The 18,987-nt window shown below is 38.9% G+C and overlaps 1 long non-coding RNA gene across 1 annotated transcript; it reads left to right on the top strand.

The window, feature by feature from the left end:
* The first annotated feature begins 1,047 nt into the window (after positions 1 to 1,047).
* On the top strand, positions 1,048 to 2,418 carry LOC307017542. Its single transcript, XR_013802218.1, has 3 exons — positions 1,048 to 1,192; positions 1,544 to 1,589; positions 2,036 to 2,418. It is a non-coding gene; the product is annotated as an uncharacterized lncRNA (long non-coding RNA).
* The last annotated feature ends 16,569 nt before the right edge of the window (positions 2,419 to 18,987 follow it).

Raw genomic sequence — 18,987 nt, 5'->3', positions numbered from 1 at the left:
CTTAGCGGGAGTGTTTACGTGTTCGGCCTAATGACGTAAAACGGCCTCGACAATTTCTGTAGTCCTATTCAGCCACTCGGTAACAACCATCGTTTTTCAGACACGTAAACTCTTCAAAAATCCCCAGTGGGGTCACTGCTGATGTGTTTAATGTCGTAGAACAAAACGTGATTTATCTCTTAAATTTGTGTCAACCACAGACCTTATTTCGAGCTATTTTCCAAAACCCTATGGAAAAAATGCATTGCTTTTTGAGGAAGGAACCAGAAGTGCTAAAAATGCTAACTTACTTCCGGGTTTTACGACACGTCACTGCGGTTCTCTATAGAGATTGGATTCCAGAAGGAGATCATGGACTTAATCTTCAAGTCAAGGTAAGACCACAATTGTAATGAAAATGGGATCTTACTAAGAAAGAACAATCCAATATTTAGATTTTGGGTATCCTTTTGTTGAACGGTCTGTTTAAAATGAATCGAAGCATCAGACTAAAAAAGCTTTTGAAAATAACCGAATATTTTGATTAAGGTCAAAATATAATATTTGTAAATCTGACTCAGTGCCTCACCAACCATGAACCTCACCGCATGTCACTGGTAGAAACTGCCGTACGCCATTTTTTTAGCGTATATCCCTTTATAAATGAGGCCCCTGACCTTTGAAAATATAGTCTTATTGTCAGATGTTACATCTTACAGTGATCGTATTTACCTCTTTGAACCCGTCTGATTGTGATGCTTAAATGTTGTAAATATTTTGTGAGAGCCCCACACAGTGTTTTTGGTCCAAAAAAAGAGCAACAATGCGTATTGTTCTTTGTAAAATAATGATTTTGTTGTAATGAAGGCAATGGAAGAAACAGCAGGTGTACCTTACCCCTTGCATGCAAATAACAATTAATCTTACACAATGCAAGATACCTTCATGTTGCTTGTATAACAATCCAAAATAAACAGTATTAATGGGTTTAAGGTAGCGGGTCAAACTAATGTGTGTCAATTGCTTTTGTTCATTTCAGGTGTGGAAACTTGAGGCTCTAGGCTACAAGCCAATTCTATTTTATGGCAAGCCAAAAAGGCCAATAAGGCAAGTAGGTGGGCTGCTGATGTAATAACCCATCTGCCCCCCACTCCTAACAACATAAGGTTTTTGGACCAAATGCGGAGGGCTTATGAATACCTCTTGGCAAAGGGTAAGAGGATTTTCTTTTTCAAAAGATTGTGTTAAAGGTGGGGTAGGTAAGAATGGAGAAACCAGCTCGAGTGCGCTAGAATTTGAAAGCACGCAGCCGAAAAAATGTGCCCCTTCCTTCAAACTTCCTTACAGAGAGACCCTCAGTGCAGAGCAGCAAGAGAGACCAGCTCCAGAGCAACATCAGGCCCTCAGTGCAGAGCAGCAAGAGAGACCAGCTCCAGAGCAACATCAGGCCCTCAGTGCAGAGCAGCAAGAGACTTATTTCGTTCTCAATCTGGTGCCATGTTCACCCTCTCTCTCCTCTTCTTCCTCACAATCCGGTATTCTTCCTCCTCATGCCATATCCCAGTCTTCTCTGAATGAACAGCCAAAAAAGAAGAAGTTGAAAACAGAGCGTACATTTTCACTTCACACACTAATAATACATTTGATACCAGGCACATTGAACTTAAATCAATGATTGGTTATAAGCCAGGTTTCATTCAGGTAACCAGACCAGTGCACAGCATATTATTCTTAATATATATTTTTAGCTGCGTTTTAGTGGCTTATGAAAGGGTCATGGTTGATATTGATGCCTGGCTAACCTAAGAGGCTTTTGTGAAGCCTACCCAGGACATTTAGCTGGATTGCATGAAATAGGGACAAACATCTTTGACACAAATAGACAAGTCTGCAGATCATTTTACAATGTTTGATTTATTTCACAATTATATAGTTAATCTCATGGGGACAGGGTTTTGTTCTCAAGAGAAGAAGAGAATAATAAGCTCATTGGTCCCTCAATAATGTTTTATGTCACTTGTCTGTATGCCTGATTGTCTTTTCTTTCTTTCACTAGAAACCACAAAGAAGAGGAGTTGGACTCGTGCGGAGGTCAAAGCTGTTGAAGATACATTAATGACCTTCATCACATCTGGGAAAGTACCAGGAAAGTTGGACTGCATTGCATGCATTAAGCTTCTCCAGAAGCACTGATGGGAAGAAGCTGGATAGCGGTGAAGTTCTACGTCAAAAATAGGATCACTCCCCTTCAACGTGCAAGGAGAAATTGAAAACTCGTCTGTCGGTTTCCTGTTGATTCTGTTCACCTGGAGTTGTGTTCTCCCTCCCCAGCTGTTTCTTGTCGTCTTTATTTTTTATTGTGATTGTATTTCTATGTAAAAGTATGTGTGCATATAGGCCTATGTATTTATATCTGAATATTTCAATAAAATAAATAACTGGCAGTTATTATGGCTATACATACCTACTTTACAAGCTACATTATTTGATGTTATTGAAGTTTTCTGACACAAAACATTCCCATGCTGTGATTTCTTTCATAAAATGAACACATACAAACACTTAATCATTCAGATCATTCAAAATATGTTATGTTCACTTGTTACATAATATGACATTTTTTCTCTAGCCATCTTTATGTATTTCATATGCATTTATTTAAATAATGCTGAAGTTTAAAAAATTACACTTTTGATAACAGTTCCATCCAAAAACGTGTAAATTGAAATTGCATAGGCCTACTCGATTTTGACTATCGTTGCTATAAAGAACCGCAGTGACGCGTCGTAAAACCCGGAAGTAAACTTCTTCCGGTTCCTTCATGAAAAACCAATGCAAATTCTCCATAGGATTTTGGAAAATAGCTCGAAATAAGGTCTGTGGTTGACACACATTTAAGAGAGGGATCACGTTTTGTTCAGCCGGATAATCTCCATATGTCAACCCTACTTTTATCATTTTTGAATCATAAATCTAGTCGCCAAAAGCGAAATGCTAACGTTATGCTATAAACGAACTACAAGCCAGTGCAGAAGCAGGGTCGCACGACTTCAACGTCACGCCAACTTAAGATCGTTTCAACTGACTTGCACTGAAACTGCACTTTGAACACTTTAAATATATTAACATTTTAAACTGTATACCCCGGTTATCTAGGCCCTTTTTGTTTTTTTTTAATGTATAGGCCTACCACGTTTATCTAGGCCCGTTTTGTTTTATGTATACATGTCACACTGTGGGAAACGATATTTCTGGATGTATAACACATGTAGAATTTTTGACAATAAAGCTGAATGTGACTTTCGTGTGCTTGCATATTTTAACAAAGCTTTTCATTTTAGCCACACTGAATTTAACTAGAAGTCATGGCTGTGTCAATTACCAGTCTGATATCGTTTTACAAAGATGACAAGAAGAGTGTAGATAGAGGAGAGAACCACTACAAGTCAGGACACGTTACAGTGCAGCCTAGATGAAGGTGTGCTTACCGTTGTTGTCAAGGCTAGCATGAGGGACAAGGTTTATAGTGTCGGTGAGTAGTGATAGCAAGAGTACCCTTAACCTAGAGTTAATTTATTCACATTAATTCCCATCAACAAATCAATTGTATGTGTCACATGAAATCTTTATTAGGCAAGGCAAGTTTATTTATATAGCACTTTTCAACACAAGGCAATTCAAAGAGCTTTACAAAAAATGAAAGACATTAAAAAAAATGTCATTTAAAATCAGTCATTAAAAAGAAAAGCTAATAAAATAAACATTAAAAGAAAAAATACATGGATAAAAGTTACAGTGCGGTCTAAGATATGAATAGTTCAATTAAAAGCAGCGACAAAAAGAAAAGTCTTCAGCCTGGATTTAAAAGTAGTAAGAGTTTTAGCGGACCTGCAGGTTTCTGGGAGTTTGTTCCAGATATTTGGAGCATAATAACTGTACGCTGCTTTACCATGTTTAGTTCTGACTCTGGGGACAGAAAGCTGACCAGTCCCTGAAGACCTGAGAGATCTTGATGGTTCATAATTTAGCAGGAGGTCAGAAATGCATTTTGGTCCTAAACCATTCAGTGCTTTATAAACAGCAGCAGTATTTTTGAAATCTATTCTTTGACACACAGGAAGCCAGTGTAAAGACTTCAGAACTGGAACGATGTGATCCACTTTCTTAGTGTTGGTAAGGACTCAAACAGCGGTGTTCTGAATCAGCTGCAGCTTTCTAATAGATTTTTTTGTGAGACCTGTGAAGACACCATTGCAGTAGTCCAGTCTACTGAAGATAAAAGCATGGACACGTTTTTCCAAATCCTGCTGTGACATTAGTCTTTTAATCCTAGATATGTTCTTTAGGTGATAGTAAGCTGATTTAGTAACTGTTTTAATGTGACTGTTGAAACCAATAACTAATTTAACCCGCTGACAAGAGAGCCTACCTCCGAAGATCCTGACTGGCTGAGGGACAGACACGGGGGCAGGTTTTCAGGAGTTTCTTGGCTTTTCTCCCCCGAGCCAGAAGAGGAACACTGCAGCTTGGAAACACTTACTGTTCCTGAAATTATCAAATCTGTTGGGCATCAGGGACCTGAGGAAATTGTGGCAAGCATGGCATTGTCTGAAGAGCAACAGAGGGCAATTCAGGTGGCTACCACTGGTCAGCGAACCAACCCAAACTGGCATTTGTTCAGGAAAGGAAGGTTGACTGCCAGCAACTTTGGCGCTGTCCTGAGGTCAAACCATGTGACTGCTTCCTTTATTGCCAGGGTGCTAGGGCAACAACATGCCCTTGATGGTGTTTTGTCTGTACAGTGGGGGACTATGAATGAATGTGAGGGCGTCAGGGCATTCACCACTGCAACCCAGATGCAGGTCCATGAGTCAGATTTGTGGCTCTCCCTATCAGGATTGTTGGGGGCATCTCCAGATGGTTGAAGTATGATTTGAATTATTTGAAGTATTAAAGTAACGTGTTATGGCAGGAAAGTTCAATCTGGTATATTCATTTTAATGTCACCTTATATAGAATGTGTGTTAAACTTGTGATTTCTGCATTGAGTGACTTCTGCCTAGCAGATACCAAGAAGAGGCCCCTAGGGTCTCTCTGTTAATTATCAATAGTCCTTGCAATCAACAGGGGAATTCCCAGATACATTTTCAGATATAAGGCAGTTAAAGTCTTGTAGAATTAATGATTTATCTCCTACACATCCTGCAGGCCTTGAGACTTGGGTCACCCAGCAGTAAACAAGATAAACGTCCTTTTGAGCTTATCAATAAAATGTATTCATTCCTAGTAAGCTGACTTTGGGGTGAAGGGAAGTTCAGGGAAGCCATTAAGCCACAAGAACAATTAACTTATGTTGGTTGACTGATTCGGGGACTGTCATGGGACGATGGCATTTGGATATTTAAAAATATGGCTTTCGTAGAGAAAAACAGGTGACTGTTGTGTGATAAGATACATGATACGATGTTTGTGTGTGTTGAAGATGTTTAGGGGGAATGAGTATGTGTCCTGTCAAAGAGTCCTCTGTCATAACTCCAAATCATTGATTGGGGGATCTGCCTAAGGGCAGAGGGACAACACACACACACACACACACACACACACACACACACACACACACACACACACACACACACACACACACACACACACACACACACACACACACACACACACACACACACACACACACACACACACACACACACACACACACACACACACACACACAGAAGCAACATGGAATCAACAACTGCGGACTTACTACTTGGGGTCCCGCCCAGAAGTGAAACCGACCAATGAAACACTACCAACTCACTGTCTAGCTCGCTCAGAAGTGAACTCTGTGTATAAATGTTGTGATCATTTTGAAGATCGACGCTCTTGTTTTTGACTTGCCGTTCCTGAGACGTGTCTCACACGGTGGTAGAACCTGAGCCCGGAGTACTCTGCAGAGTGCTTCGTGATTAGGTGAAGTATTTGTATGTTTTTGCCATTAACGCAGATTATTGTTTCACCCTTATCCTGGCTGCTATGAATTTTTCCTTCTTTTGAGAACCCGCTCATATAGGACCGGCGCGGAGCAGAGATTCTGCCCCAACATGGTCTGGTAGGGTCTTCCGCTGTGCTGGAGGTAAAGTGTCCCTACGGAGCCAGGGAAATGACAATTAGTGAAGCATTGCAAATCAAGGGCTTCTGTGTCGGTTTTTGAGAGGAAAATCAGCAGCCAGCGGACGAATGGTCCGGAGAAGAGGCCTAGAATAATCTCTGACAACTAAAACGAGGATCCTACAATTGAAAGGTGAGCAAACGAGCCTGTTTCTATCGAAGGTCTGTAATTGGCTAAACTAAATTTTAGAGTTGTCAGAGACATATTCCGGTGTCATAGTTGTTGCGGTGGAATATATAAATACATATTTTAGATAGGTAGGAAAGTTATATAACATAAAAGTGAATCAACGAGGTATGTAAGACGAAGGTGAAAGGCCCCGTACTTTTTTCAGAAAGGAGGCGGCTGAAGACTCGTTGGGGGATGTTCAGTGGCTGTTTTCAGACGCCATCCAGGAACAAATCAAAATAACTATTCTTAGGTTCATAGGAATCGAAGTTGCGTTATAAGTAAATCCAAAGGAGAGTAACGCAACCTTCAAAAAGCAATTTTGAAGTGACCGGACCTCATTAATCCTTTGTTCTGTGGGGATTGAATCTATAAAGCTAAACGTCACGATAAAGAGTTCTGTAAGCCTGGGTTACGACTCCATGTCAGCGTCACATCGTTGAAAGACGGTCTTGAAACGCGCTGAGAGGCTCGCTAAACTTGTTGGAATAAACATCGGACAATAAAAGCTGAATAGACTGTACGGGGAATTTTTTCTGTGAATATTTACTGGTAACAAAGACAGTAAGTCAGATGAATAGATACGAAGTCATAATGAAGGGAGAATTTGAACAAGAGGAGCGTGAGTTAAGAGCTTACGAGAACAGTGGGTTCAAGCAGAAAAATTAAATAAAAGGATAGCAGAAGTGTTAATTGTTGAAGGAAGCCCCCCTTCTCCTAAAAAGGCTGAGAGCTGCAGCGGGGGAGAGAGTTGGGTGTCAGTATTTGTCTGTGAGACCCCCCCCCCCTTTTTTCCCCTCGAGAGCAGCAGCAGCAGCCCGGAGTGTGTCTGCTTGCTTTTTTCTCTAATGCCTGAAGTTGGAAGGAAATACATTGAAAATTAACAGATCAAGGTGTGATTTGAAGTGGTAGATATATTGAAATAAATAAGAAACAATGATTTGCTGCTATTTAAACATAGTCTTTGAGAACTGATTGATACCGTTGCATTGCGTTGTGAATTTCATGGTATTTGTCATTAACCAAGGATTGTACTTAATTATACTTCAAGGAAAATGATATTACATACAGTAACCTTAGGGGAAAGTAAAAAGAGATTTACTGAGTATATGAAGTACATTGAGGGTAAGGTTTTATTCAAATTAAATATGATAGGTGGATTTTTCCATATAGAATACGACATGGAAAGAGGAGAATTTGTTAGACATGAAATATTGAACTCACTGGAGGAAATATATATTGTAATGTTATTTAGGAGTTGTATTTATCATATACAGTTACTCTCAGTTGATGGTTGTTTAAAGTAGATAGGAAACTGAAAACGTAAACGATCCACCACAATGGTGTTTTTAAGTTTATGAAGAAGGAGTAAAACGTAAAAAGAAGGTTTTTGTAAGTTTGTCAGAGGGAATCTGTTAATGTTTAACCATGACAGAGGTGCTGCACGAGGCTAAAAGCCATCTCACACAGTTGGAGAACAAAAGAGGTTTTGATGAGAGAAGCTTGGGCCGGCAGCTGCAGGGCGCAGAGAAGAAGAGAGAGAGAAAAGTCAGATGGTTTGAAGAAGTATAGAGAGAGTACAGGTTAGAGTTACTACTATTCTGGAAAATGTCATTTTGTTTTATGAGTAACATAAAATAAGAATATATTTACTAGATATAAGAACAACAGGCTTATCTAGGTTAACAGAAAATTGCTATTAACCAGTTTCAGCTCCAACTATCCTGTCTTTGTTCTAAAGAGAACATACATTGCATTTACAATTAATATTAAGAAAAGTTCACAATTGATACCATTAAAGACCGTTTGGGATTAATAGGACGAGTTTGTCATAAACATTCGTGCTTAGATGGAATAAAAGTGTTGAGATGTTCTCAAAAATGGGAGTTTTCACAATGCTTTTTAGTTTTTATTGAAACAATTAAGTAATAAGGACAGAAAAATGTTCCGTGATGATTTATTTAGGTTTCAGCTTTAGTAATAATGAAGATTACATTTTGTAATAATTCCTTTAAGTGTTCCAAAAATATATTCATTAACTGTAGTCAGATTACTTGTTTTAAATATATAGCGCTGAATACAGTTAGTTTTGTATTCTGTTACAAATCTAACCATGCTTGTAACACACAACTTAGATAAACAATTTGAAAAAGAATAGAATAAGCAAGTAGATAAAAGATGAATCTATAGTGGTTAAGAAAGGTGTCTTTGTTTTGCCTATTAACTTAGAACTGAAGTAATGAAGAATAGGAAGACTGTTACCATTAATGGGTTTAACATTCACATGTTTCAGCATTCCTGACCATATAGACACTCAGCTGTTTTATTTTGTAACCCGCTGGTGGAGAGATTTACATTGAGTTTTTCTCAGTAGCTGATTTGCTGCGATTACAGCAGCATTGGATAGTTGTGCGGCACCTTTGGGTTGTACTCTGAATCAGTATGTTGGTGAAAAGTTGCTCATTACAGAAACAGAAGAACTGTGCAAAGAACGCATCTCTGAGGAGATATTGACAGTTTGCTTGTGCCTCGTTGTCAAGGCAACAGTGGTGTGAATAGGTACTGCAGTTTTGGGGGATTTCTGCTGTACAGAGGACAACGTGTGCCTGCTGATTGTATCACATTGATCCAGAGGTCCCTTCCCCCTCAGGACATCCCAATGCCAGAGAGAGTTCCCTTGGAGCCCACTGATCAGTGCCGGTTCTAGCTTTTTGGGGGCCCTGCCACTGACTACAGCTGAAGAAGACAATGAATCATTGACTGTTCTCAATATGACAAGATCTTGAGACAGGCTGGTCTCAGTCTGTTCAGACTCTGAAGAAAACATGCAATGATTTTACAGCATAACTGTGCAAGAGTTTATCAGAAGGTGGTGTAGAACGATATGCTTAGTGTTTAGGAAGGGAGGCTGATTGTTTAATGATGGTCTGGAATACTGAAAAGATTACAATTTAATATCCTTTTTTGGCAAACAAGACATCTGATTATTATGTCACACATGATAATCTTGACATAGTGACTAGCTATGGGTAAACGTGTGGACGTTATACCATTATTATCATGAACTAAAAATAAATAGGGAAATAGTATCTGGTTAAAGATGAATGGATTTCATATCCTAGAGAGGGTTAGTTATATTGTGAATACTTCACAAGGTATTTACTAATGTATTTTGAAGAACACATCACAAGAACACAAGTCCAGTTTTGTTTTGTTTCTAGATTGAATTGTCCATTAAAAAACTGTTCAGCTTAGGTCTAGCTTTAGACTTTGATAGTAATACAGTATTTAGGCTTATTTTGTATATCTGACATTTTTAAAATATGTTGGCTATTCACTAGATAGAAAGATGGCATTACTCCCCATTTGTTAAGAACATTTCTGAAGATTAAATATTTGTTTCATTTCTAATATTCCTATTTAAGATGTAATTTTAGAGTAACAAGGCTGATGCTGAAATTGGAAAATATGTTAGTGGTTTGCATGATGTAAACAAAAAAAGGTTTTGTTTGTTCAACCTCCAGTTAGATCTAAAACAGTAATAATGATTGATTTGGCCAAAGCTTAGTTTGTAGTTTCTAAGGGTAAACAAATTGATAAAATGGATTATTATTATTGTTGATTAATTTGGAAAATTAATTCAAAAGGCCGTTTTCTGTAGGTTCACTTAAGAATGCCTTGCATGAACATTTGTCAGGTATTGTGTTTCCTAGGGGTGGTATATTAATAAAGTGTATTGATAATTTGTTTGTTAAACATATGAAGAAAATGGTGCTGCGAACACGAGAAAAACTTTGTTGCATTGGTTGACATCAACACAATGATGTCACTAGTACAACTCCAGCTAGTAGAATATTAAAGTCTCTGCAGAGCACGACATGGCCAAAAAGACTGAGACCAAATGACCTTTGACCCTGACTGACAGTGTGACTTGAGAAAAGCACTATCAATGACTGACTCTGGGGCTGACCGAACTTGACTTTAAAACCTGACAGTGTGAGTGTGAATGAAATGTCTGCATGTGATCAGTGCAACTGCATGATTCTAAAACAATGACTAACCAAGCATGTTTTTGGACTAACACATTATTCTGGAGCTCCAAGGGAAACGAGAGGTTTCCTAAAATTTTTTGACATGTTTCTAATATTGATTGAGTTATAACAGGTAACACAGATGCAGAATCAGTGGCCAAGGGGCTACTGAGAGAGGTAATTCCAGAATGAGAATGAGAAGGTGAACTGTGATAATGAAAACAATTTTGTAATATTTCAACAGGTATTAAAGTAACTGAGGTTTGAAATGTAGAAAGAACATATTACAGTTAAGTTAAAACATAGTAATGTAATGAGATAGAATTTAATTTAGACAACATCTTGTCACTAGCCTGCTAAAGAAGTAAAAGCCATGGACTGTTTAGATCATTATGGGGATGTACATTTAATTTAAATTCATAATAGAAAGACATTTGATGACAGTATGTTGGATTTCTGTATTCATTTTTTCAGCTTGATGATTCAACAACACGCAAGGATGCTGCTTTCTGGCACTCAGGTTCGCAATCTGATAGTTCCTTCACTGACATTGAAAGTTGTGTTCAGTTCCCAAAGGTTTAATGAAGGGGGACAGACACAGTAGCAAAGAATGACAGTAGTTGTGTTTCAAATGTCTTATGTGAGTTGGTCTCGTGGGGCGAGACCAAAAGGGGGAATTGAAGTATGATTTGAATTATTTGAAGTATTAAAGTAACGTGTTATGGCAGGAAAGTTCAATCTGGTATATTCATTTTAATGTCACCTTATATAGAATGTGTGTTAAACTTGTGATTTCTGCATTGAGTGACTTCTGCCTAGCAGATACCAAGAAGAGGCCCCTAGGGTCTCTCTGTTAATTATCAATAGTCCTTGCAATCAACAGGGGAATTCCCAGATACATTTTCAGATATAAGGCAGTTAAAGTCTTGTAGAATTAATGATTTATCTCCTACACATCCTGCAGGCCTTGAGACTTGGGTCACCCAGCAGTAAACAAGATAAACGTCCTTTTGAGCTTATCAATAAAATGTATTCATTCCTAGTAAACTGACTTTGGGGTGAAGGGAAGTTCAGGGAAGCCATTAAGCCACAAGAACATTTAACTTATGTTGGTTGACTGATTCGGGGACTGTCATGGGACGATGGCGTTTGGATATTTACAAATATGGCTTTCATAAAGAAAAACAGGTGACTGTTGTGTGATAAGTTACATGATACGATGTTTGTGTGTGTTGAAGATGTTTAGGGGGAATGAGTATGTGTCCTGTCAAAGAGTCCTGTGTCATGACTCCAAATCATTGATTGGGGGATCTGCCTAAGGGCAGAGGGACAAACACACACACACACACACACACACACACACACACACACACACACACACACACACACACACACACACACACACACACACACACACACACACACACACACACACACACACACACACACACACACACACACACACACACACACACACACAGAAGCAACATGGAATCAACAACTGCGGACTTACTACTTGGGGTCCCGCCCAGAAGTGAAACCGACCAATGAAACACTACCAACTCACTGTCTAGCTCGCTCAGAAGTGAACTCCGTGTATAAATGTTGTGATCATTTGGAAAATCGGCGCTCTTGTTTTTGACTTGCCGTTCCTGAGACGTGTCTCACACGGTGGTAGAACCTGAGCCCGGAGTACTCTGCAGAGTGCTTCGTGATTAGGTGAAGTATTTGTATGTTTTTGCCATTAAAGCAGATTATTGTTTAACCCTTATCCTGGCTGCTATGAATTTTTCCTTCTTTTGAGAACCCGCTCATATAGGACCGGCGCGGAGCAGAGATTCTGCCCCAACATGGTCTGGTAGGGTCTTCCGCTGTGCTGGAGGTAAAGTGTCCCTACGGAGCCAGGGAAATGACAATTAGTGAAGCATTGCAAATCAAGGGCTTCTGTGTCAGAAAGGAAGGAGAAACATTCAGCCTGCGTGAGGAACATCCTTACTGGCACCAAGTGCAAGGTCAGCTTCACCTCACTGCAAGGAAGAAGAAATAAAAAAATTCTGAATTGTTTTTAATTTACATTTACTCGCCTTTGCAATGTTGTGGTTGTTAGAGTGTTAGGTTTCCTGTCAGCTCGTCTGTTGGGAAGATATAAAATATTAGTTTCATGGAAGTCACACCGTCACATATACTGTAAGAGCATTAAGACATACAGTACATAGGCTAAAACAAAACATCTAAAGATATAACCTTGCACTTTGATAAGTCTCGGGAATATTTTCACTATTTTGACATTTTTATAGATGAAAATTGAACTAAAGAAATAAATGGTAGATTAATCCATATTGAAAATAGTTGTCAGCTGCTACACTAATTATAATAGTTATATATCTTAATTAATTAAGATAAGATATTACTGTATTGATCCCAATTTGGGAAATGTTTGTGTTGCAGCAGCATAACAAGAAAAACAAAATATAAGTTATATATACAAAAGTATGTGAGGGATGGAATATTAAATTGAATATAAATGTAAAATGTACATGTGATTTTACGTCCAAGAGAAGCTATGGAGCAGAGAGTTCTCTGCCAGCCAGAGGTGATTTGTTATTAGTTCAATATGTCAAACTGATTTCCCTGACTACAATCTTTAGTTACATGGTGAAATGTTGTGCTGCTTGTACTAATTAGACTTATCATATAAGACACACAGGTTTTAATAGGATGTATTCATTATCTTTACTTATGTTGCGTTCTTTTCAGCAGCGCCATCTCTAAAACGGCGATACAGTCACTACCCATCATTAACATTTCACCGTGACATGGACAAAAATGTAACGTCAGCTTACCTCATGGCACGAATCCAGACTCTCCTTTGGAAAACATTGGCCCGGAAACGATAGAACAAGCACGTTTCATGCAAAGACCTGTGGCTGCAACCCGGAGCAAAGCAACAAACCATTGCGTAGCTAACTAGTAGCGCTAGTTTTAGCTAACGTTAGCTAACGAAACGAACTGCCGAGTAAAATTGGAAAACACTGGTAATTAATTATTCTATCATTTGTAAAACTACGGTGTTAAAAATGCCAATTTCAAAAATACAGATTCTAATAGTCAGATATAGATATACAGATACTAAAGATAGGCAGGTACTTGCTTTCAAGCAGAACACAGGGGAAAACAAACTTAGCGGGAGTGTTTACGTGACAATTTCTGTAGTCCTATTCAGCCAATCGGTAACAACCATCGTTTTTCCGACACGTAAACTCTTCAAAGATCCCCAGTGGGTTCACTGCTGATGTATTTAACGTCGTAGAACAAAACGTGATTTATCTCTTAAATTTGTGTCAACCACAGACCTTATTTCGAGCTATTTTCCAAAACCCTATGGAAAAAATGCATTGCTTTTTGAGGAAGGAACCGGAAGTGCTAAAAATGCTAACTTACTTCCGGGTTTTACGACGCGTCACTGCGGTTCTCTATGGACGCTGCTAACGCCAATGTAGCTTCCATGTTGTTTTAATCTTTTTTTGCTTCGTGTCACCCCATTTCTCAACAGAAAAACACTGAGGTGTGATTGATAGCAAAACAGTGGGAACATGTTTTAATAACTGTCCCTTAGGTTACTAGGAAATGTTTTTTTTGTTGGTTAGGGATAGCGGAAAACATCCAACCGCTCTGCAAACCCATAGCTGCAGAACCGCAATTTTTTTTTTAGAACTGATTATGTGTATGTGCCCACGCACAATATCTTTAATTTTCATTACGAAAGATCATAAGTAAGTAGTCTAATGACTAGTTCGGCTGTGGTAGATATCATATAAAGTCATTTTACGATCCTACAACTCTTTTGCAAACCCGAAGTACTACAAAAAAAACCATTTTCATAATAGGCCTACTAGCTTAAATATCTATGAAATAAACAAACAGCCTAACTTTTTCATATCACATGCTTTATTTCAACAGTACAATAATTAATTTGTCTGTAATAGATATATGTTATATTTAGTAGTAAACTAATATTATTTGCCTACACTACATTTTGGCAAACCTAAAGTATTGCCAACCAAAAAACACACATAATATAGGCCTACACCGTTTACTCTGTGTTAGCATGTTAGCAGGTTAGCATGGCTACAGACTGTTAGTGGAGTTTCTGCAGAGCTCTTATGTACACATATACATATATACATGTACATATACATGTACATGTGTGTATATGTACTGTAGAACATTAGTACACAGGACCTACAGACCCTCAGCTGGAGTGCATACAGCAGCTCATACACGTGAATGGGCTATATACTGTATACCAGGCCTATTCAACTGGCGGCCCGCGGGCCAGATGCGGCCCAGAACCAACTCCCGAGTGGCCCAGCCTCCCGTAGCCAAATTCCTACACTAGTACAGACCATGAACGCAACACTCCGCGTTGCATAAAAACCACCAAACCACAACGCAGCACGTTTTTTGAAAGTGCATCTAGTGGTGCTAGTAACGGTGGTCCTATTATAGCAACTCTAAAACATGTCTCTCTCAACTCTGAATCGTAAACAGAGACAAAGCGGTCATTGATCTTGTGGAGCAGATGATCCAAGTCAAGCTGGACCTTTTCGCGACCGACTTGAGCATGGGTCGGATGCTGCATTTTCCGACACTCCCCAGACACATCACATCTCCGGCACAAATCACGGATGTGATGACAGATTTCATTGCGAGGTTGAAAGAGAACTTTGCCGGTCGATTGGATGAACTTGCTCTGCCCACAGAGGTGATGATGGGCTTTGCCAGAGACCCCTTCACTGTTGCAATAGAGGGGGACGTATCAACCAGAGAAAAGGAAGTGGTCCCCTGCATCGACAAGGGGAAATATACACTGGAACTTATTGACATGCAGCGCACTAACGGGCCAGCGAAGTGATGTCAAAAAACAGCAGTTCCCTAACGTTCTGAAAGTAGCGATCTGTGTGCTCAGTATGTTTGGATCAACATACACATGTGAATCAAGCTTTTCACACATGAACTCAATCAAAAGTAGCACTCGCTGCTCCCTGACTGACAGCACTCTTCACCAAGGTCTTAGGATTGCATTGACATCCTATGAGCCAAAAATCACTGCTCTTGTTCAAAACTAAAAATGTCCCTTCTCCCATTGAGAAAGGCAGCGATGACAAATCACAAATGAGGTGATAGTAAGCACCTAGTTTACTATAGTAGACGTGTCGTGTAGTATTCATTCATATACCGTAATTTTCTGACTATAAGGCGCACCTGAATATAAGCCGCAGCAGCTAAATTGAATGATGTGTACATATATAAGCCGCACTGGACTATAAGCCGCAGGTGTTTTAATGTTTAATTACCATATGTAAGGGTTCGTGCACAGAGGGGATTGTCGGGAAAGAGATGGCTGTTTGAGGAAGCTCCCATTTATTAACATTTCAACAAACAAGTTGCATATTTGCATAACGTATTCAAGTGTTACCATTTAGTGCAATAGTAGCTACAGAACATGTACTGTGCTGTGTAAACTGTACTGTATCACATAGCGTTTCAGACACACAAACTTTTCAACTTTCAAACTTAAACGGTGCGCTCCCAGCGTACGTAGCGGCAGTGATCTACAGCAGTGGTTTTCAACCAGTGGTATGGGGACAAACTGTCTCGCTCTCGTTATGTCTGTCTGTCTGGCTCTCGTTCTTTCTCTCGTACCACTCTCGGTTCCACTTTTACTTTTGCGCACTACCTGTCTCACTCTTTTCCGGCCTCCAGCTTTTCCTGCTGGAGCCCGCCGCTTAAAGATGGGGGGCGCGGACCGGCCATAGAGCCCATAGAGTTAAAGGTGGTGGACTGTAACCTGTAAAATCCATAGATTTAGGAGGTCCCTTAGTGGCCGTTAGCTGTAAAAATCCATAGATTAGCCGCACCGTTATATAAGCCGCAGCGTCGGAAAATGGGAAAAAAGGCGCGGCTTATAGTCCAAAAATTACGGTAGTTACCCGTATCCCTTGCTATGGGTTTGTGCACTGAAGGGTTTGACAGTTCTTTCTGTATTCATTTAAATGCACTTTGTAATGTGTCTGGGTCAAATGTGACCAAAACGTATGTTTTTTTTGTTATTACTTGAAAAGTGAAAAAATTGTATTGCTTTGTGTTGCATTGGAGCTCTTTAGCTGTTTTTTTTGTATTCAGTAAATGCACTTTGTGATGTGCCTGGTTCAAAAAAAATAACCTGAATATTTGACTTCTAAAGCAAACAAATGTAATGCTAAAACTGTGCACTTTTTTTCAGATTCTGTTAAATTAATGCTAATTTGTTGTGTTTTTATGCACTTTTTGACCTACCTTTGTTAGATGAACAATGAATAAAAATTGCATGTTTTTCATCGCAGTAATATGTGTTGTGTTTAGAATGTGTCACTACCCGCTTTTTACAGGCCGCTGAATGTCTGGCCCAGCTGAATTTTTTAGTTATAAAATCTGGCCCAACTGAATGTGTAGTTGAATAGCCCTGCTGTATACAGAGGTGGATACTCAATACTGAACTGGAGTACAATGTTCAGGTACTTTAGTTTAGTCTCTCTGATACTGAATACTCTCCTGTACTGCATCACATGGATATTGCAGTACTGTTACTGTACAAGAGTACACATGTACTTTAACTGTAACAGAGTATTAGTACGTAGTATTAGTAGGCTACTGTTACTGCAGGCCTACAGAGTTTATGTAAACATTGGATAGTAGTGAAACAGTGAGTCAGTACTAACATCCATCAGTAACACACACATATATATATATATAAATATATGTATATTTATGTGTATAAGAATGAACTCAGCTTGTCCCTCCTGTCTCGTCCTCTCAGTCTAGAACATTCTCCTCAACAGAGGCTCTGCCATCACTATCAACCCTATTATCCTCCCTCTCAACCCTCCTGTGGGTGAGGGTCTCTGTGGGATACTATTGGTGTTGTGTAATTACTAAGTCGGCAGTTATAGATATTTGATATTTTTGGTAGATATATAATTTCTCAAACTTATTTCTTATAAAACTCGAAAACTACCACTATGGTGCTGATTTGTAATAAAACAGCATGGCACTGCTCGAGGGAAATGTAGTTTAAAAAATACAAGTGTTTTTTGTCTTAAATTAGTAGTTGTAAATACTACATTTAGAGTACACATAGTAGTATAGAGGGTTGGTTAACATATATATCTAATTAGATTGTAAATATATATATATTTAATTGTGACAATGATTTTTTTACTATATTCTCCTATGTAACAATGCCAAACCTTTTGGTTATACACCTAGGATAGCTGAGGTCAAGAGCTCTCTATAACAGTTGGCCCCATGTCTGTAGTCCCTTTTGTTGCTGAATTAATGTACTGAGGTCAAGGTTTAAAGGTCAATTTTTCAAAGCAGGAGGCATGGAAAACCTTCATATTGACCTACGCCACTCTGCAGATCAAGGCCTTTCCAATGATGTATTTGGCTTTGCTCTAACACAAAGTTTTAATTTTCTCATTTCATGGGCACATGCCATCCTAGGTGTAGTTTCGCAGAGCGCTTTGAAGGCCCAATACCAACAAAAATCGAATGCCTTTTTCAATGAAGATAGTAACAAGAATTTGGGTGTTTGATCCCAAAACATAATAATACAAAGGACATGAACAAGTTAATATTACAATAAGATTCAAGTTCAAAAGGATATTTAAATAATGGACTAGTTAATGGAATTTCACTTCTTACATAATGTGAATAAGAGAATAGTTAAATCTATCAATCAATCACATATATAGCCCATAATCACTAAATATACATTTGTGTCAGGGGGCTTTACAGTTTGTAAAGAATATGACACCCTCTGTCCTTAGACCCTCACATAATTCAAGGAAAAACTCCCAAATAAACGATGAATGAAGAAACCTCAGGGAGAGCTGCAGAGGAGAGACCCCTCTCCCAGGATGGACAGGCGAGCAATACCAAATGTGTATACATTCAAAATACATTTGCATCATAGACAGTCCTGATGTCCAAAAATATAATATATCCATATATAAAGGAGAAGGAATGTGGATCAATGTAAACAATCGACTAGGGGACGCCAAAGAAATAGCAGGGGGGACGTAAATCTATTTACATAACCCAACAACCAAATATTCTGGTAACACTTTTCTGGTACACAAATTCACCAAATTCACTTGTTAATTAACATGCATATTAGCAGTATATTGGCTCTTTATTAGTCATTATAAAACACTTATTAATGCCTTATTCTACATGACCGTATTCTACAAGTAATAAGCCATTAGTTGAGAGTTTATCTCTCTATGTGTTGTACTGTCTCAGTGTGAACATAGATTAAACAGCCAGCCAATCTCTTTTGAGAGCCAGGGAATGAGCAGCCATGCTCCTTTATTGATTTATTTGCAGTCCACTGACATTGAAACGGAGTGAAACTATACAAAAAGAAGTTACAAGGCACTTAATGATCTCATACATGCAAGTGTTACATACACAGATTAATACGACCGCTAAGTGTAAACAAGGTAAATATAGCTAATGCTAGCTGTGCAATAAGCATGCACTAGCCTGTATGCTAACGCTAGCAAGAATTCTAGCATATTAAGACCAAAAGTCATG

Source organism: Notothenia rossii (assembly GCF_949606895.1).
Source record: "Notothenia rossii genome assembly, chromosome: 9".
Classification (NCBI taxonomy): Eukaryota; Metazoa; Chordata; class Actinopteri; order Perciformes; family Nototheniidae; genus Notothenia; species Notothenia rossii.
This window is presented reverse-complemented; position numbering and strand designations above follow the sequence as displayed.